Source organism: Bactrocera dorsalis, chromosome 6, assembly GCF_023373825.1.
Source record: "Bactrocera dorsalis isolate Fly_Bdor chromosome 6, ASM2337382v1, whole genome shotgun sequence".
Taxonomy (NCBI): domain Eukaryota; kingdom Metazoa; phylum Arthropoda; class Insecta; order Diptera; family Tephritidae; genus Bactrocera; species Bactrocera dorsalis.
The window spans coordinates 31339630-31361260 of NC_064308.1; the positions used below are offsets into that span (position 1 = coordinate 31339630).

A 21631-nucleotide genomic window follows, 5' to 3' on the forward strand; every position below is an offset into this window, starting at 1 on the left:
GCGTTCATATTTGTCTTAATTTTAACTCAATACTGATCCAAAAATGATATAATTTTGGTTTGTTTACATTTTCATCTGTCAAAATGAGGTTTCTCGCTATTGCCAACTACTTTTTTTTTGGGAAAACCCTAGCTATTGCGAATGAAAAGAAGCGATGAACTGGCAATGCCTCTAGTTCAATATGGAAGCTATGATTTGAATATGACAAGATGACATAATTATGGTGGCAAAGTTTTCCACACAAAATAAGGTCAAATAAAACACGCCTAATATCTGAGTTATTGTAATATAAACATAATTTATGATCAGGGCCAACTATTTTAAGCTTGTGCTTATAATTGCTTATTTTGCATATTTTGAGTTTCTAAGCTTATTTTTGAGTTTCCAAGCTTATTTTTGATGATCATGCTTATTTTGCACATTTGTTAAACTTTAAACACATTCGACGCGATTCAACACATTCATGTTTCTCTCGCAGAGGCTTCGAATGTGTTTAAGCTTTACTTTATTTGACGAAATGTGGCAACTCAACCACTATTTTTTCCGCGCTGACAGCTGTGAACTACATTTTTATCTTTTCTTGTTATGAGGGTGTGAAACCAGTTTTGAGTGGTGTACTATTATTTCAAATGCCTAAAGAAAAGGACGAAAACAGAATTCTGCTCGCGTATGGCGAGTCAGTACAAAGGCATATTGTAATTGCTCTATAACTGGTGGTAAAATTTCAATGTGAAACAACATTTTGAAACACACAAACACAAACTGTGTGTAGAGAGGCGCTCAGAAAAAACCGAAAGTCAATTGCTGCTGAAAGAAAGTTTTGAGAATAAATATGTACAATACGTTCAGCATGGACTTTTGCAAAATGTTTTTGAGCGCAAATATACCATTGGAAAAAGCACATCATCCAGCTGTTATAGAGTTCCTTGAAAAATATACTAACAAGACAGTGCCGAGTGTTACAAATTTGCGCCTAAAGTATGTTACTGCGTTATATGAAAAAAGTATAGAAAAAATGCGGGCCGCAGTTGGTGACAAAAACATTTGGATATCCATAGGCGAAACGACTGACGTTGAGCAAAGATTGATTGCGAATTTTGTTTTTGGAATTTTGGATGGCACCAAAGAAAATGCGGAAAAGTCTTACCTTTGAACGCTGGCGTTGTAGAAGCCGCTAATGCCAATATGACGGTAGATATTTTTTTTATATATTCCTTTAATATGCTAATTTTACTTTTTTAAAGCTATTCAAAACAACAGAGTATTATTTGCGGTTACGGATGCGGCGGCGTACATGTTAGCAACTATGAAGGCTATGAAGACGTTGTACCCAAAGATGTTGCATTGCGCATGCTTCGCCCATGGCGTGCATAGAATAGCGGAGTTCGTACGACTCGAATTTGCAGATGTCAATGCACTTATTTCGAATGTGAAATCAATCTATTGCAAGCTATCACCTCAATTTGAACAAATTAAGTAAATATTTACCAATAATGTTTTTTGTTTTAAGACACCGTCTCGACGCCGTCAATTCAGGGCAGACTTTCCAGAGTTGAATCAAACTTTGCTTGCCTTTGTGCAGGGGTTGAAAAGCTGCAAACAAAAGGCCTATTTTTGCAAAAAGGTATTGACGACATGGACGTTTACACCACATTGTTAAATGAAAAACGACGATCGCTTTTATTTGAAAATTTGAAGCAACATTTAATTGTGCATTGCAATTTTTCTCTTTTTAACAAACAAATAAAACAAAATTTTTTGATTAATTGAATATTTTTTTTATTGTGCATATTTGCGAGCATATTTCAGCCTTTTTTAGTGCATATCTAAGCGCTTAAAACTGCATTTTTCGTGCATATTTTGGTTGGCCCTGTTTATGATATAATAAACCATTATCAGGAGGATGGAGTCATGTGTAGAAGTTCACGCAAGTGAGGAAAGTTCTCTGATCACCATTCACTTGGGAGTGGCCAGAAACGATTCTTTTATATATGACTCAAGCAGCTCACGACTTCCGGTCTTTGACCAAGTATCCTCTGGGTAGCCTAAGAACATCCGTTTGAAGGCGAGCTAAAGTGAGAAGGCGAAATATCCCCTACATAGGGTTGTGCGCTGGGCTTGGGACCCGCCACGTTATAAAAACAACCCCAGCGAATAGCAACAACCAGCCTCGGATGAGAGAGCCCCCTTTTGATGACGACCATGGAAAACGAAATAAGGACTACGAATTGAGGGCATGCACCTGGAATGTCCGGTCCCTTAATTGCCGCTGCCCAGCTGGTTGATGTTACCGTGAAAATAAAGGCTGACATCACCGCCGTCCAAGGAATGCGATGGACGGGACAAGGACAAAGACGAGTAAGTCCTTGTGACATTTACTACAGTGGCCATATAAAGGAGCGGAAATTTGGGGTGGGATTCGTGGTGGGAGAGAGACTCCGTCGCCGAGTACCATCATTCACTCCGGTGAATGAACGTCTAGCCATAATCCGCATCAAAGCGAGGTTCTTCAACATATCGCTGATTTGCGCCCACGCCCCGACGGAAGAGAAGGACGATGTGACCAAAGATGACTTTTATGAGCGCTTGGAGCTCGCTTATGAGAGCTGCCCCCGCCACGATGTCAAAATCGTGCTTGGTGACTTCAACGCCAGGGTGGGCAAAGAAGGTATCTTTGGCACTACGGTCGGTAAATTCAGCCTCCACGAGGAAACATCCCCAAATGGGTTGAGGCTGATCGACTTCGCCTTGGCCCGAAATATGGTTATCTGTAGTACTAGATTCCAGCATAAGAAGATTCATCAAGCTACCTGGCTGTCTCCGGATCGAAAAACCACCAACCAGATCGATCATGTTGTGATGGACAGAAGACACGTTTCCAGTGTTTTAGATGTGCGTGCGCTCCGAGGTCCTAACATCGACTCGGACCACTATCTTGTTGCAGCTAAGATTCACACCCGCCTCTGTGCAGCAAAAAACGCACGTCAACAAACACAAGGAAGGTTCGACGTCGATTTTCTACTCGGCTTGCACTCCTGCTCTCTGAGAGCACTCGTCAACAACTCGGTATAAGGGAACTGTGGGACGGCATTTCAAACTCCTTACGTATAGCTGCAACCGAAACCATTGGTTTTCGGAAAGTGCAAAAGAACAGCTGGTACGACGAGGAGTGCCATGTCGCAGCGGAGAGAAAACAGGCTGCCTACCTCGCAACGTTACGATCGACCACAACACGTGCGGGAAGGGATAGATACCGAGAGTTGAAGAGGGAAGCGAGACGCATTTGTAGACAGAAAAAGAAAGAGGCCGAAATGCGTGAGTACGAAGAGCTTGATAAGCTGGCCGACAGGGGTAATGCTCGAAAATTCTACGAAAAGATGCGGCGGCTTACAGAAGGTTTCAAGACCGGAGCATACTCATGTAGAACCCCCCAAGGTGATCTAGTCGCCGATGCCCAGAGCATACTTAAATTATGGAGGGAACACTTCTCCAGCCTGCTGAATGGCAGTGAACACACAACGCCAGGAGAAGGCGAACCCGATTCCCCAATCGATGACGATGGAGAAGACGTTCCATTGCCCGACCAAGAAGAAGTTCGAATAGCAATTACCCGCCTGAAGAACAACAAAGCGGCGGGGGCGGATGGATTGCTAGCCGAGCTATTCAAACACGGCGGCGAAGAACTGATGAGGAGCATGCATCAGCTTCTTTGTAAAATATGGTCGGACGAAAGCATGCCAAACGATTGGAATTTAAGTGTGCTATGCCCAATCCATAAAAAAGGAGACCTCACAATCTGCGCCAACTACCATAGGATTAGCCTCCTTAATATCGCGTATAAGGTTCTATCGAGCGTATTGTGTGAAAGATTAAAGCCCACCATCAACAAACTGATTGGACCTTATCAGTGTGGCTTTAGACCTGGTAAATCAACAACTGACCAGATATTCACCATGCGCCAAATCTTCGAAAAGACCCGTGAAAGGAGAATCGACACACATCACCTCTTCGTCGATTTCAAAGCTGCTTTCGACAGTACGAAAAGAAGCTGCCTTTATGCCGCAATGTCTGAATTTGGTATCCCCGCGGTACCAAAAGCTCCGTCAGGATCGGGAAGGACCTCTCCGAGCCGTTCGATACCAAACGAGGTTTCAGACAAGGCGACTCCCTATCGTGCGATTTCTTCAATCTGCTGCTGGAGAAAATAGTTCGAGCTGCAGAACTAAACCGAGCAGGTACAATCTTTTATAAGAGTGTACAGCTGCTGGCGTATGCCGATGATATTGATATCATCGGTCTCAACACCCGCGCCGTTAGTTCTGCTTTCTCCAGACTGAATAAGGAAGCAACGTAAATGGGTCTGGCAGTGAACGAGGGCAAGACGAAATATCTCCTGTCATCAAACAAACAGTCGTCGCACTCGCGACTTGGCACTCACGTCACTGTTGACAGTCATAACATTGAAGTTGTAGATAATTTCGTCTATCTTGGAACCAGCGTAAACACCACCAACAATGTCAGCGCACGATAACTCTTGCCAACAGGTGCTACTTCGGACTGAGTAGGCAATTGAGAAGCAAAGTCCTCTCTCGACGAACAAAAACCAAACTCTATAAGTCACTCATAATACCCGTCCTGCTATATGGTGCAGAGGCTTGGACGATGGCAACATCTGATGAGTCGACGTTGCGAGTTTTCGAGAGAAAAGTTCTGCGAAAGATTTATGGTCCTTTGCGCGTTGGCCATGGCGAATATCGCATTCGATGGAACGATGAGCTGTACGAGATATACGACGACATTGACTTAGTTCAGCGAATTAAAAGACAGCGGCTACGCTGGCTAGGTCATGTTGTCCGAATGGACGAAAACACTCCAGCTCTGAAAGTATTCGACGCTGTACCCGCCGGGGGAAGCAGAGGAAGACCTCCACTCCGTTGGAAGGACCAAGTGGAGAAGGACCTGGCTTCGCTTGGAATATCCAATTGGCGCCACGTAGCGAAGAGAAGAAACAACTGGCGCGCTGTTGTTGACTCGGCTATAATCGCGTAAGCGGTGTCTATGCCAGTAAAGAAGAAGAAGAAACCATTATCATTAAAAGAAATCTTTTTGAATTTAAGCACACAGCAGGAAGAAGTATAAAAAATACTTACAAAGATTTAGTACATTCCCAAAACAAGGTGAGACAGTTAAGTCTCGAAATACGAATATGGAAATTTGGAGCTCAACGAAATATATTGAAAGGCGTATGAACCCTTCGATAGTCCTGGTCAATAAGACAACAAAGTATTGAGTTATTGTTATACATATTCTCCGACCAGACTAAAAATGTAATGGACCACACAAAGTTCTGAAAAAATATATTAAAGCTCCAAAATAAAAATAGTATACCCAATAGTAAAGTTTAGCAAACTTTTTGTTGTGGTTTGGGGCTGGGTCTTTTTTAAGGCGTTGGTATGTTAAACTGCATATTTTGAATGATATAATGTTATGAATGATTTCATCTATCCAAATTACTGATACTCTTATTTTAAACTAATAGTGAAATTCAGTTAGCAGTCTCTAGTCACTTTTTTAAACATTTTGAAGTAAAGACGCAATATGTGACACGTTACTAATTACAACACAGTCTCTAGTCTTCTGTCACAAAATATTATCTCCAATTTGTCGTCTGATAGCAGGTCACAAAACTAATAAAAGTTTTTTTTTGTAATTGTTTCAATTTAAAATCTCAAATATACAGGGATGTTGTGGAATCTGATAGTTGTCGGAATCAGAATTGAAACCGATCAAAAAAAAGCAGTAGGTGTCACGAATTCAGATATTCGGCCCTGTCGTAGAATCCGATTTTCTCAGTATCGCATTTCTATCCGACAGTTTTTTTCGAAGGGTGTCGCACAATCCGATTTTATCGATTTTCATGTTCGAAACGCATTTTTATAGGTTTAAGGTGTCGCGAATTCCGGGTTTGTAGGTTTTCTTATCGGAAACAAAACGGTCAGACGATCGCTAACGTTTTTATTTTATGTGCCATATTTACACGATGTAGCTACTATTTGTTATAAAATGTAAGTACATACATATATTTTGCCCAAAGTGTAAAATGTAATTCACATTTGAATATTAACATACCATAAACATAAAAATAGAGGACAAAATGATGTACTGTTGCAGTTTATGGAGAAGTATCCCGACATCGCCAGAGCGTTTACCAAACGAGAAAAGGCGCTTGTGGACTCCCTTTGGCAACAATTAGCAGAGTCGCTTAACAGCGCAGGCCCGCCAATAAAGGATGTGAACGGTTGGAAGAAGGTAATCAACAATGCTTTTATACTCATGCTAGTGGAAATCCTAATCCATTTTCTAATTCTTTTCTCCTATTTTTAGATATGGACGGACTGGAAAAGCGAAGTGAAAAAGAAGTTGCCGCAGAATAAAATCGGAGCCCGAGCCACTAGTGGAGGACCATTTTCTAAGTATACATTGAACCACACGGAGGAAACCATTGTACGCATTTGTGGAATGGCTCAGAGTGTTCGGGACTATCATATGGTCTCGAGGAAGAATATTTAATATCAAGCGATGACGATATCCCTTCAACTTCTGCGAAACGCCCTCGTCTTGACACCTCTATCGCTCAAAAACCGGCGCCAAAAGAAACAAAAAATGAGCGGCTAAAAAAGTTTCTTGAGTACGACAAAGAATGGAAGCATGACATATCTAACAAAATGGATGCTATCCTCGAATTTCAAAAAATTAGGAGGGAGACAGACAAGGCTTTAGTCAGCGCGGTTAATAACCTAACACAGGAATTCAAAAAATCCAGCAAAAAAATGCTTGAAGTGTTACGCAAACATGAGGAGGAGGAGTATGATTCCTTGGAAGAGTATGACTGATTTAAAATACGTTAAAATAAAACTATTTACATATGTACAATGAATTCTATAATTTAATTAATTTAAGGATTTACGTATTTCAATAAACAATTTCATGTTGTGTGCCTTAACAAAAGAACAATAGATTTAAAGAGCGTTTGGTATTTCGTTTCGGATCCGTTGGCCCTCATTTTGCATTCTACCATGTGATAAAATTTCAGAATTTTCCTCGTAAACTTCTGTGGAAACGGTGATAGTTTCTACATTGGGACATTCAATGTTATAGCACCGACAGATGTTGTGCAGTGCGCAACAAACATTGACAATTTTAACCACCTTTTGTGGGTTATATTGCAATGTACCTTGTAAGCATTGAAAGCGACTTTTTAAAAGGCCTATCGTTCTTTCAATCACATTGCGTGCCGAAGAATGAGCCCTGTTAAAAGTATTTTGCAGTGAGCCGTATTCAGGATCTCTGTATGGAGTTAACAAGAACGGTTCAATACCATATCCACTGTCTCCTAGTAACCTGGAAGTTCGATCGCCAATTTCGTACTTCCTAAGAAAGTGCTGTCGAACGGTGCTTATGCTCCAAACAAACGCATCATGACTGCATCCAGGATAACTTGTATCTACTGCACGAATCGTCATATTACTGTCGCAAACCTTTGAAACTAAACACATATACATTTAATAGTAACTTGGTGCATAAACTTGTTCTATTTCTTACAATCATAGCGTTCATACTGAAGAATCCTTTTCTATTAAAGTAGAGGTGTTCATCAGTGGAAAGCTTTATAACTTTAATATGTGTTCCATCGAGGCAGCCAATGATGCCAGGAATTCTATATTTGTTATAAAAATAGTCTTTGGAGTGTTGTTTTTCACTGGCTCCCATTGCAAGTTGTATCCATTGATGACATATAGAATGTTCTAATGTTTTTATCACTCGTGTTAGCACTTCAGATATAGTGCTTCTTGCAATACTTATGTTTGTATCATTTCCCACTGATCGCTGGGGCTGGGGGCTATGGGCCTTCGGCCACAAAACGAAGCGTTGCAGCAAGTTGAAGCACTGCGGGAATCGTCGATGAACGTAAGCGTGGCTGAATTTTGTCCAATACCATAACAAAAGCTTCTTTGTTTAAGCGATATTGAGCAATAAATCTGCAAATAAGTGAGTTATAAACACATAGCCATTGAAGTAAAGTTTTGTATACGTTGACTCCGGCAGCTCGAAAGGGTTGCTCTTATCTCGTAATATTCGCCGCTTTAAACTGTGTTGCTGCTCCTCCTCCATCATAAGTAATATGGCAATTGCAGCTGCCATAATATATTTCAGTTATTTTCTTTGAATTTTCACAAAACAGTTCAAATATTATAAAAATGCTCTATTGTTTACAAATAAGCGTAAATTTAATTTAACACATCAATGGAACAGCTGATTCGAATATCGGTTTTGCTCATGTTCGAAAAAAGCTTATTCCGATAGAACTTCGCGACACCAAATGAAACCGATATCGGTTTTCATTTACGGCAAAAACCAATTCCAAGTCGGATTCTACGACAAGGCGGATTATTGCTTTGATATTCGAAACAGAATTTGTATCGGTTTTGGCTGTCACGTAAACCAATTTTATCGGTTTTGGTGTCAGAAACAAATCAATAAGATAGTCGCACACAGATTTGAAATGTAAGTTAAGAAATCAAGTTATTTTATTGTTACGAATTAATTTATCTTTATTTCTATCAGAGAAAATATAAAAATAAAACACGAAATGTCTAAATTATTGAGTTTTGGAAAAAAATGCGGATATTTAAGAGGGGAGCCTGCATTAAAGGCTTACAAAAAAATCGATTTTTTTTGAGTATTTTTGGGAGGAAAAGAAATAATTGATTAAAGCGAAGTTTCTAGGGTTTATAGTTATTATAGTTATATTATTATTTAAGCATCATCCGCAATTTTTTTTTATACGAAATCTTTTAATAACTTATGTTCAAGTTAAACTAATAAAACTAAAAAAAGGGAAAATTTTAAAATTTGAAAAAAAGTGGTTTTTGACTAAAAAAATTTTACTTTAACACATGTTCAAACTTAACTTTTCTTAGTTCTTTTAGTTTAAATAAAGGACAATTTAATGTCAAAGATTTGCCCAAATTCCACACGATGTTTAGTTTTTTTTCTATCCTGCCCGCCAATTAAGAAAAATCTTAGACTGAAAAACCGAGAAATCGCGCACCAAAGTTTTCGCTTTCTGCCCAAGCGCTCATATATCTGCTAGACGCTCGGTCACTATTTCCCTTCTAGCTTCGACAATATTTCGAATTCCCATCTATAACTTTGGAGAAATATTCTATTTTATATTTACATAATTTTTAAGCAAAAAAAATTCAATTTTTTGAAGCTTTTAAAGTAGCTTCCCCCTTAAAGAAGATTTACAAAACGTAATAAACGTAATTTAACATCCAAATGCGTCTTTATTCATTCGATAAATGTTATCTCTTAAAATCTTTCTTTAATTCGGAACTCATTAAAACTTTAATAGGATTGCTTCCAAATGTATTCATTTGCAGGTTTTGTCACATTAGTAAACAGCTGATTCGAATATTGGTTTTGCGTATGTTCGAAAACCCGAAAATCCAATCAGATTCTGTGACACCATTGAAAATCAGAATTGGTTTGCAATTTCGACACCTAAACAATTCTGTTTTGGATTCCACAACACCCCGGATAGAGACTTGTGACTGTATCAAAATACCGAATTGCGGTATAAAGTTAAATTAGCTGTTATGTACATAGCTATAAGTATATTAAGTGGGCCACAAAGCTTGTAAAATCCAGAAGGAAACTTCAGAAACCCTATAATATATAAGTGACGAGCTGAGTCGATTTAGTCATATCCGTTCGTCTGTATATACGTGAACTACTCCCTCAGTTTTAGAGATATCAATCTGAAATTTAGCACACGTACTGTTCTGCCTCAACATCTGCTCACTTGTGGGAACCGACGATATCGATCTACTATAGCATGTATGAGTCATACAAACTGAAAGATCCATACCAATTACCTGTAAGGAAAACCTTTTTATTTCATAAGGTATTTTCAAAAAATTTTACGTGAATTTTTGTCGATCTTCAAATTTTTGATGTCATGAAGACCCGTTTAGATTTTTTTTTCTTTTTTTCTACAAGCTCTATAATCTTTTTTAAATTAATTATCACTCAGCTCATTGTTATTTCATAAAGTCACAACAAAGTTCAATGGATTATTCCACCAATCTTAAAAATTTATCAAGATTTCGCCATACAAAAATGACAATTCTAAATCACTTCATTGAAATGGTTTGAAACTGATCCACGCTAAATCTCTCTGTGCGACTCTGATTTTACACCATCTACTTTTCAGCATTGGAAATCTATTACATTACCACAGCTGATTTAGGCACTACAAAGAGAAAAAAATGTAAATAAACTTCATATATAAAAAATGTGCCCATTAGTTCCATTATATGGAAAATATTAAAAAAAAGACGGCTTTTAAAATAAAATACTGTAGAACAATGTTTTCTTTTAATAAATATTAAGCGATGTGAATTCTTGAATGTCAAAAACATCTGTTCAAAGGCAGTGAGAATTTTGTAGTGATCGTCAGTTGTATTAATATTCGTATTTAAATAGGAATTTAAAATTGCAAAGGAATGCGTTATCATTTAAATTTTTCGAGGTTGAATAATTTCTTCATTAGAATCCTCATCGTTTTCCAAGGCGCTAGAAGTCATATTCTTTGGATTTGAAATATTCTGCTCTACGATCTTATTTCTTATAATTTTAGCTGAAATGTGTCAAAAGTCGAGCCCGTAGAAATCAGCCATCTTTGTTTGTTTTCGTTTGAACAATGTTGCCATTGCTCAATACGCATATATAGTTTTGTACACATCTAAGTGTTCAATTACAATTTTTCATAACATAAAATATCAAAACTGAAATCAAACTATTAAAAACAGTTTATATATTTGTAAATAATAGGATTCGACTCTGATTTCGAGATAGTTTAAGAAAATTTCAAATGTATTGAAGACAATTTTTATAATTACTACAGTATATCGAGACTGGGAACCCTGCGTTGTGACACGTTTCAGCTGACACGTTTCTATAGCAAAAATCCAAATGACGTGGAAGTCTACGGTATCCTACGGTAAAGAGGACGGTAGAAGCGGTGTTGGGTGATCATTTACATTGCCCTCCCATAAGATACGTCATATTAGCTGCTTCGGGCCACGGGTTTACGGAATTCGCTGTTTGCGCTCTTAGTAGCATTTGAAGGGATAAATACGCGTAGCGACTTTTTCGTGAGCGAAGAGGGATTTTTCCGAGAAATGCAACTTGGAGAATCACGTACCAATTTAAAGGTCGATTTATTTATTAAAATCGACACGAAGTTTGCTATCTCTCGAAGGAAACGAAAGGACACTATAAAATATATATTGAACTGATCAGCGGGGCCAGCTGAGCCATGGCTAAACAAGTCCGTCAATTTTTGATAATGCAGCTTTGCACAATCCGGTATGATTTATTGTCCAAAGTAGAGGTACAATCTCTGTATAAATTATTCAAATCCATCTAATATAGTATATACATAGCTGTCATACGAGGTGTGTTCAAAAAGTATCGCGAATCGTAACTGACAGTTTTTTTCGATTGCAGGGGCGTGGTGCATCATGAGTTCTTGCCACAGGGAAGAACGGTCAATAAGGAATATTACCTGCAAGTTATGCGAATTTGCGCGAAGCAATCCGCCAGAAACGCCCGATTTGTGGAAGAACAAAAATTGGCTTTTGCACCACGATAACGCCCCTGCTCACACATCGTTGCTTGTGCGCGACTTTTTGGCCAAAAACAACACATTAATGATGCCGCAGCCACCGTATTCCCCAGATCTGGCCACCTGTGACTTTTTCTTGTTCCCTAAACTGAAGAGGCTCATGAAAGGACGACGTTACGCTTCTCTTGACAAGATAAAGACGGCATCGAAGGAGGAGCTGAAGAAGATAAAAAAAAATGATTTTTTGAAGTGCACCGTTGGCATAAGTGTATAATATCTCATGGGGATTACTTTGAAGGGGACAAAATAGATATTCATGAATTTTTGAAAAAACACAAAATTCGCGATACTTTTTGAACACACCTCGTTCAAACTCAGTGGTCCAAATCCAGGCCTTGTGTGGAAACTTTTCTGTTGGTGAAGGGTACTAAAACCAAATGTAATGCTTTTTCTTGTTTTAACATGCACTTAAATTGCAATTAGATTGTTAACGAATGATATTTATCTGGAGTTTTCAAATTTTTTTCTGATACACTCTTCTATTCTCATATGAAATTGAGAACGCAAATCAAACAGCAAAGATGCACATTATCTATTCACTGATGAAATGTAATTCTGCAGTGTAGAATCTACTCGAACATTTTAATAATCATGCTACATAAATGGAATATCTTATTATCTTGGACTAATTGAGTGTTTTATTAATCTTTTTTTCCATCAATAACTATGGAGCACAATTTTAGTCACTAACCCTCAGCTTAAGTATATTGCTTCTGTTCTTTAACGCAAACATTGGCAAAACATGGGTAAATATCGGAATTGGTTCAGACTATGATATCGTATATTAAATCATTTTTAGCTGTTTTCAGTTAAGTGTTCCCAATTATAGGCTAGTTAGTGAACAACGCAGAATCGTGGGTCGTGTCAGCTGGCACGACCTATCTTATGGGCGCGCAATGTAACTGAACAGTGAAAAACGCTACTCCCTTCTCTCTGACGTGACGATGACGTGAGAATCTGCGACATTTGGATTTTTGCCGTCGCAAACGTCTCAGCTGATTGCTCTCTCACAACGCAGGGTTGCCAATATCGATATACTGCAGTAATTATCAACTTTTATAATTCAATCTGTTCAATATGTTTGAAATTTTCTTAAAATAACTCAAAATCAGAGTCGAATGCTATTATTTATAAATATATAAACTATTTTTAATAGTTTGTTTTTAGTTTTGATATTTTATATTGTAAAAAATTGTAATTGAAAACAAAGATGTGCTCAAAACTATATATGTGTATTGGCAATGGCAACATTGTTCAAATGAAAACAAAGCAAAGATGGCTGATTTTGACTGTGCACACATTTTGCCGATAAGGAAGGAAAAGGAAGGAAGGGAGTAGCGTTTTTGACTAGCTAGCCTTTTAGGTTAATTTTGAATAACTAGCTATTCGATATAAATAGTGGCAGTTCTGACTAATATTCGAATTGTTCTGTGTCATTGGATAGTAACTTAAACTTTAATATTGATACGCAGTGGACTGAAATAATTGGAAACTAATTTTCAATGTCTGCTATCTATAAGTGAGCTACAAATAACTTTTAAAGCTTGCAGAACTTATGAACGTGTGTAAGAAAAGTAGCACCATGTCTTGAAACCATTGAGGAGTAGCTCCCGTACATCTGATACCCTTTTATTTCTCGATGAAAATGTTGTCTCATTATGTGGCAACATTGTATAATTGTTCCATTACACCTGCGAAAATGTTCCATTTAAAGGGTGATTTTTTAAGAGCTTGATAACTTTTTTTAAAAAAAAAACGCATAAAATTTGCAAAATCTCATCGGTTCTTTATTTGAAACGTTAGATTGGTTCATGACATTTACTTTTTGAAGATAATTTCATTTAAATGTTGACCGCGGCTGCGTCTTAGGTGGTCCATTCGGAAAGTCCAATTTTGGGCAACTTTTTCGAGCATTTCGGCCGGAATAGCCCGAATTTCTTCGGAAATGTTGTCTTCCAAAGCTGGAATAGTTGCTGGCTTATTTCTGTAGACTTTAGACTTGACGTAGCCCCACAAAAAATAGTCTAAAGGCGTTAAATCGCATGATCTTGGTGGCCAACTTACGGGTCCATTTCTTGAGATGAATTGTTGTCCGAAGTTTTCCCTCAAAATGGCCATAGAATCGCGAGCTGTGTGGCATGTAGCGCCATCTTGTTGAAACCACATGTCAACCAAGTTCAGTTCTTCCATTTTTGGCAACAAAAAGTTTGTTAGCATCGAACGATAGCGATCGCCATTCACCGTAACGTTGCGTCCAACAGCATCTTTGAAAAAATACGGTCCAATGATTCCACCAGCGTACAAACCACACCAAACAGTGCATTTTTCGGGATGCATGGGCAGTTCTTGAACGGCTTCTGGTTGCTCTTCACCCCAAATGCGGCAATTTTGCTTATTTACGTAGCCATTCAACCAGAAATGAGCCTCATCGCTGAACAAAATTTGTCGCGAAACACATTTCGAACCGAACACTGATTTTGGTAATAAAATTCAATGATTTGCAAGCGTTGCTCGTTAGTAAGTCTATTCATGATGAAATGTCAAAGCATACTGAGCATCTTTCTCTTTGACACCATGTCTGAAATCCCACGTGATCTGTCAAATACTAATGCATGAAAATCCTAACCTCAAAAAAATCACCCGTTATAAATCATAAAAGCACAAATTATGACACCCTTTTATAAATAAGCTGTTGCATTTTCTGGGTAATTACGAAAAAAATGAAAATAAGCTTAACATTTAACACATTTCCTTTTACCTCTAAGTGTGAGTAAGAGTACACAACGTCTTCTACGAATCCTTTCGTCCTGGGTAGGAATTATCTTGCAATTTGAGAAAAGTGGTGTGTTCATTTTGTTTCACGACATAAGGCAGCATAAATGCAACGTTTTTGAACGTAGTTTGAATTCAATAAAAAAACATGTACAAGTCGATTAAATTTAGGACAATACAACTACAGTACGCATACCTAGGTAAGTATATGAACTTGAAAGCTATCTCAGTCACAATTGTCTGCAGTTGACTTCCATAACATTTAATTCCACAGAGCTTGGGTAAATGAGTATATATCGCGTTTTGAATATGAGTATAAATATGACAGGTAATAAAATATCATATATCTAAGTCCATACAGGGTTTTTCCGGGAAGCAATAGGACTGATTTTCTTCCGTCGCGACTGTGCTTTGGAGCAAGGATAAAGGGATGCCAAATTTCAAAATTTCAGTGTGAGATCGCCTCAAAATTAAGGTTTTTATATAATTTTCCATTGTAGCCAGTTAGGGCAAAATACTCGTAATACTTTGACGATTACGATACGATTGAAAATTATTATGTATTGGACTTTTAATACATATATAGCGAAACTATATAATTAATAAATGTTTTTAATCATTGATATTTGAAAATAAATTGTACTATGCATCACATTGCAAAACGTTTCATGAAATATATTTAAATTTCACATTTTCTTTGATTTTCATTGTTTTCCACATATGTATACTTTTGGTATAATTTCAACCTGGCCGTTCCAGTCATTCCAATTCCAAAACGTCAAAACCTACCAATTTCAGTCAAATTTAAAGTTTGGTAGGTGAGCGGTTCTCACATTTCCAGTGACAGGAGAGTTGGGCATCTCTAGTAGTAGTGTTTTTCGAATTCTACACAATTTTTTAAAGTATTTGTGTTAAATTTTGGGCAAATACTCAATAAATATCATTGAGTAAGCACCGTAAGAACAGTTGTACCAACCTGGGAAAAACAATTTCTCTGTGTTCCGTATAAACAGGAGATGAGGAGAGGAAATGAAGGACTCCCGATACTTTCTTCACAGGGATTCTTCAGTGTGGAGAAATGTGTGGTATGGTAAGCCCTCCTGCCATGGCAGTATCGGCGAGTTTCAGCGGATACAAGACGGAGCCAAAAATGGGGTTCAAATAAACCAAATGAAAACTTTGCCGACAATCACACATACGATCTCATATGCGTATTAACGCAGAATTGTGAGCATCGTAGCGAAGTTGTCAAAATTTGTTTGAACCGACATCTCTCGACAATGTCGGCTATGTTGACACTTTTGCTCGTTTTGCAGTACTCAGTGGTTCACTTATTATCTTGTCTTAAAGCATCTCGTCTTTTTCTTAAACACTTGGTCAAGGGTTTGGCTAAGTCAGCGTAATTTGAAATAAATTTACGATAATAAATAATCGGTTAATCCGAGTAATGCTCTGCTTTTCTTTGGAATTGAGTGTGAAACTTCGACTTTGTCTCGGAAGAATATATAGGACAGTGAATTGCATTTATTAATTAATCCATTTTTAAGCATTTCGTGCACTTGACTTTCAACTTCAATTTCGTGTATTTGCGGAAGTGGGTGTTGTTTTGAACAAATAGGGGAGCTATGTGTTGTATTTAGTACATTTTTAATTGTGCCTGTGGATGTTAAATAGTCTCCTTTTTGATATTAAAGGTCTTGAATTTATTTAATAGAATTTAATTTAGACCTTTCCTCTTAATAATATCTAAATAAAGTCCCTAACTGCTTCTAGATAAATGAGAACAATTAAGTTGATACCAAACATACGAACAAAAGCCAAACTCTATAAGTCGCTCATAATTCCCGTCTTGCTATATGGTGCAGAGGCTTGGACGATGTTAACAATGGATGAGTCGACGTTGCGAGTTTTCGAGAGAAAAGTTCTGCGAAAGATTTATGGTCCCTTGCGCGTTGGCCACGGCGAATATCGCATTAGATGGAACTATGAGCTGTACGAGATATACGACGACATTGACATAGTTCAGCGAATTAAAAGACAGCGGCTACGCTGGCTAGGTAATGTTGTCCGGATAGACGAAAACACTCCAGCTCTGAAAGTATTCGACGCAGTACCCGCCGGGAGAAGCAGAGGAAGAGGAAGACCTTCACTCCGTTGGAAGGACCAAGTAGAGAAGGACCTGGCTTCGCTTGGAATATCCAATTGGCGCCACGTAGCGAAAAGAAGAAGCGACTGGCGCGCGATTGTTAACTCGGCTATAATCGCGTAAGCGGTGTCTATGCCAATTAAGAAGAAGAAGAAGAAGCTGATACCTTCTGGATATAGCTTAGATATAATCAACTGAGGTCGACTCTCCACCACCTCACAGCAGGCCAGTAAACTTTATTTCAGTTCTGCCCAGGTTTCGATGGTTGGTAAGTTCAAGGATATCTCATTTGCATCTATCCGTTGTATTGTTCTTTGCAGAATGAGAGATAAAATGTAGTCACCTCTATTGATCAAGGTGAAAAGTCTAACGGGTTTTCTTTCATAGGGGGAAAACGTCTTTAACCTGTTTCGAGCTTCTCTGAGGTTGTTTTCGTTTAGCTCTACGATCTGGGTTTCAACAATATTAGCGTGTGTAACTTTTATGCTTTTAGAGTTAATAATTACTATTTTCGTTAATGTTTATTAAACTTTCACAGATTTTGCTCCTGACTTGCGAGAACTTCTACACATGACTCCATCCTCCCTCAAAGCTGAAGAGTTGTTGTAAATTCGAACGAATGCGCTGAATTATGTATATCAATGTCGTTTTATATCTCTTACAGAATATCGTTCCATCGAATGCGGTATTCGCCGTTGCCAATGCCAAAAGGACTATAAATCTTATGCAGAACCGTTCTCTCGAAAACTCGTAACACCGACATATCCGAGGTTCTCATCGTCCATGCCTCTGCCATTTAGCAAGACGACAATAATGAGTGGCTTGTAGAGTTTTGTTTTTGTAAGTCAAGAGAGGACTTTATTTCCCAATTGCCTACTCAGTCCGAAGTAGCACTTGATGGCAAGACTTATTCTGCTTAGGATTTCTAGGCTGACATTGTTGCTGCTGTTAATACTGGTTCCAAGACAGACGAAATTATCTACGATTTCAAAGTTATGACTGTCAACAGTGACGTGGGAGCCAAGTGACGATTGTGATGACTGTTCTTTTGGTGACATAAGATATTTCGTCTTGCTTAGTGATCGAGAGCAAGACGAAATATCTTCCTTCTATCCAGACCTATTCGCTTTGCTTTCTTATCCATTCTGGAGAAAGCAGAACTAACGGCCCTGTTTATGAGGCCAATGTTATCAATATCATCGGCGTACGCCAGCAGCTTTACACTATCTATTCAGCTCTGCAGGCAACTATTTTCTTCAGCAGCAGATTGGAGAAGTCCCACGATAGCGAGTCGCCTTGTCTGAAACTTCGGTTGGTAGCGAACAGCAAGGAGAGGTCCTACCGATGCTGACGGAGCTTTTGGTATTGCTCAACCTCAGTCCGCGTAATCGTATTAGTTTTACGGGGATAATAAATTCAGACGTAGCGGCATAAAGGCGGTTTTTTGGTGCTGTCAAAAGCAGAAATGAAATCGATGTAGAGGTGGTAAATGTCGATCCTTTTTCACGGGTCTTTTCAAAATTTTGGCGAATATGTAATCAGTTGTTGTTGTCCAGGCCAAAAGGCACATTAATAAGGTCCAATCAGTTTGTTGACGGTGACGGTGTTTCCCACAATACGATCGATAGAACCTTATATGAGATGTTGAGGAGGTTTATACTACGGTAGTGGGGGCAGATTATGGGGTCTCACTTTTTGTGGATTGGGCAGAGCGCACTTAGGTTCCAACCGTCGGGCATGCTTTCATCCGACCGTATTCCACCGAGAAGCTGATGCATGCTCCTTATCAGTACTTTGCCGCTGTACAGAAAGTGGTCTTCAAAATGCTTCTATACTGTAAGAGTTCACGTTTGACTCTAATCTTCTTTATTAAAATTTCTTTCAATACATTTCTTAATTCTAATCTCTTAACTATATACATATGTATGTATATGTGTTTACGCTTAGTGTACATATATGTATATGCGTAAATAAGCATTACATTTTTATTGTATTTTATTGTATAACATTCTGAACAGTCACAGTTCTTGTTACACATTTTCATCTTATACGAGTATATATAAGATAGTAAATTAGCGAAACGTGACCACTTATGTGAAGAAAATTTGTATCTTTTAATTTAATAGTTTTTTTTTAAGGAGTTCTATTTCCTGCTTCAGATGTACAATAGCTTGGGTATTGTTTATTGATGTTGAATCAAAGGGTTTTATTTGTTGTTCTGTGATATCTTCAATATCTTTAACCCGAGAAAAGGATAGCAATTTTTTATTAATTTCTGATTGTATTCGTACGTGATGAGATGCTGTTACAGTTACTCCTTCATGTCAGGCTGTACATCCTTCTCTTATTGTCATTATACCTTGACTTGGGATTTCCATATGCATTTGTTGATTGTTATCACATTCTAGATATATCATTGCTTTGCTAAATAATTTGTAATGCCAAGGATTTTGAGAAGACAATTTTATCAAAACATTTTGATTTGTAGAAGGTTTGAATTCACCTGCTTCATTTTCTAACTTTTTCAAGGCAGCTACTTCACATGAATTATCAGTCGCAGATTTCCAAGCCCAATTTCCAGGACACTGGTAATGATTCTCCGAGTTAGTAGAACATTTATCTAGATCTTCCTGATTTATAAGTGAATATTGATTCAAATTAAACTTGTATATTAAATATTCCGCCTTTATTTCTGGAATAATCATATTACCTTTGTATTTTATTGGAAGTGGAATTAATTTGTATACGTTTGATGGTTCATACGATATTAAGGGGTTTTCTATGTCTATGACTAGCCGTGAATCAACAATTAAACCTTTAGCAGTCATCGATTCATAAATTTATTTTAATTCATTACTCGATTACTACGAATACTCTTTCTAATAAATGTAATTTCTTCATTAAGTTGTGAAGGCTTTAATAGTTTTGAATTTATGCGACCATGATTTATGTCAATTAAGAGATTGATTATCGACGTTTGGATTTCTGCACATTCGCCCATAACTATTCCTATTGAAATGGTTAACATTTGAAACATCAGGGTCATACGCTCAGCGTTTTGATCTTTTATTAGCTCTCTATAAAATTTATTAAGTTTTTCATTAATTTTTTCAAAATTATTGTTAACATCATCTGTTGTCTTTTTTAATATATTTATGGTAGAATCAACTATTGATGTCTGTTTTTTAAATAATTTTGCTATATCTTTTTGGTTGCCGAAAATATTTCTGATATTTGATTCCATATTTTCTCGGTCATCAGCATCCATAATTCCGAATAATATATAGTAAGTTGAACCAACGAATTCGAATAGTGCTCGCCTTTTTCTATTTTGTTCTTTCATGAACAATTCATTATTTGCCTTAAGATTATTATATCTGTCCTTTAAAGTTGCAGTAACCATTATACAGGCATCTTCGTAATAGGTTAATATTTTGCATTGACTTTCTAGTCAATGAATGTCTATGTAAATTCTTGTAGTTTATGCATCCGATCATAATAAGTACCTAATTCGTAATAACTATTAAGTTCCATTTTGAATTTATTATGTTCATCTTACTAATCGGTTCCAAATATATTGCTGTGTTATTTTTAGCGTAGTCACTGAAGCTCCTGGCTTAGCTATATCATTAATGTATAGTGATTTAGCTTGTGTTGCTACGAGTAGCATGAGCAACGTTAAAAACCACGTCATCAATCTGCTTATTCTACTCGACTGTTCTGAGTTGGAAATTATTCTTGAAGTAAATAAACTTGTAACTCCTATGTCCTATGTTTTTTTTTCAATCATCATCCAAATTTATTTTATCGCCTTCAAAACAATATCCATTTGAAGCGATGCACATGTGCCAAGGCTTCTTCCGATCGTTAAAACATTTTTTATATAAGTAGGTAGTTTCGGGGATGGCCTTCCACTCTCGCGTCGAATGGTAAGCCCTTCTGCCATGGCATTATCGACGAGTTTGCGCGGATGCAGGACGGAACAAATAATTGGATTCAAATAAAACATTAAAAAAACTAAATGACAACTTTGCCGATCATACATACATACGATCTCGCATGCGTATTGACGCTGAATTGTGCGTATCGAAGTGAAGTTGTCAAAATTTGTTTGAGTCGACATCTCTCGACAATGTCGGCTATGTTGACACTTTTGTTCGTTTTTTAGTACTCAGTGGTTCACTTATTATCTAGGCTTTAAGCATTTGGAATGCCTTAACATAATCGTGATTTCTTACGTTTGGCTAAGTCAGCGTAATTTGAAATAAATTTACGATAATATTCGGTTAATCCAAGTAATGCTTTGTTTGGCATTGAGTGTGAAATTTTGAACTTTAAGTTTCGGACGATTTGGTTTGAATTCATCAGCATTTACAATATGACCAAGGAACTTGACTTAATTTTACAGGAATTCGCATTTGAATTTTTGTATGTTTTGTGTTTTACGGCTGTGTAACCTCCGTCAGGATCTGGATCTCTCCAAGTTTTTCGATACCAAGCGAGGTTTCAGACAAGGAGACTCCCTATCGTGTGATTTCTTCAATCTATTGCTGCAGAAAATAATACGAGCTGCCGATTTGAATAGATAATGGACAATCTTCTGCAATAGTTTTCCGCGTCTGGCGTACGCTGATGACATCAATATCATTGAACATAACAAGCGCGCCGTTAGATTTGCTTTCTTTCGGCTGGATAGGGAGAAATTGGTCACGTCACTGCTGACAGTCATAGCTTCGAAGTCGTAGAAAGTTTTGCCTATCTTGGAACCAGCATTAACAAAAACAATAATATCAACCTCGAAATCTTACGCAGAAAAACTATTGCCAACAGATGCTATTTCGAAATGAGTAGGCAATTGAGAAATAATTTCCTCTCTATACGAACAAAAACAAAACTCTAAAAGTCACTCGTTATTGCCGCTTTGCTATAAGGTCCAGTCGGTGTTACGAGTTTTCGAG

General features: G+C 37.6%; 1 long non-coding RNA gene across 1 annotated transcript; it reads right to left on the reverse strand.

Annotated features, from left to right (window-relative positions):
- Positions 1-6928: 6928 nt before the first annotated feature.
- Positions 6929-12969, reverse strand: LOC125779592 (uncharacterized). The gene is made up of 2 exons (XR_007423368.1): positions 7603-12969; positions 6929-7546 (listed from the first exon to the last, which is right to left on the reverse strand). It is a non-coding gene; the product is annotated as an uncharacterized LOC125779592 (long non-coding RNA).
- Between the last annotated feature and the right edge of the window lie 8662 nt (positions 12970-21631).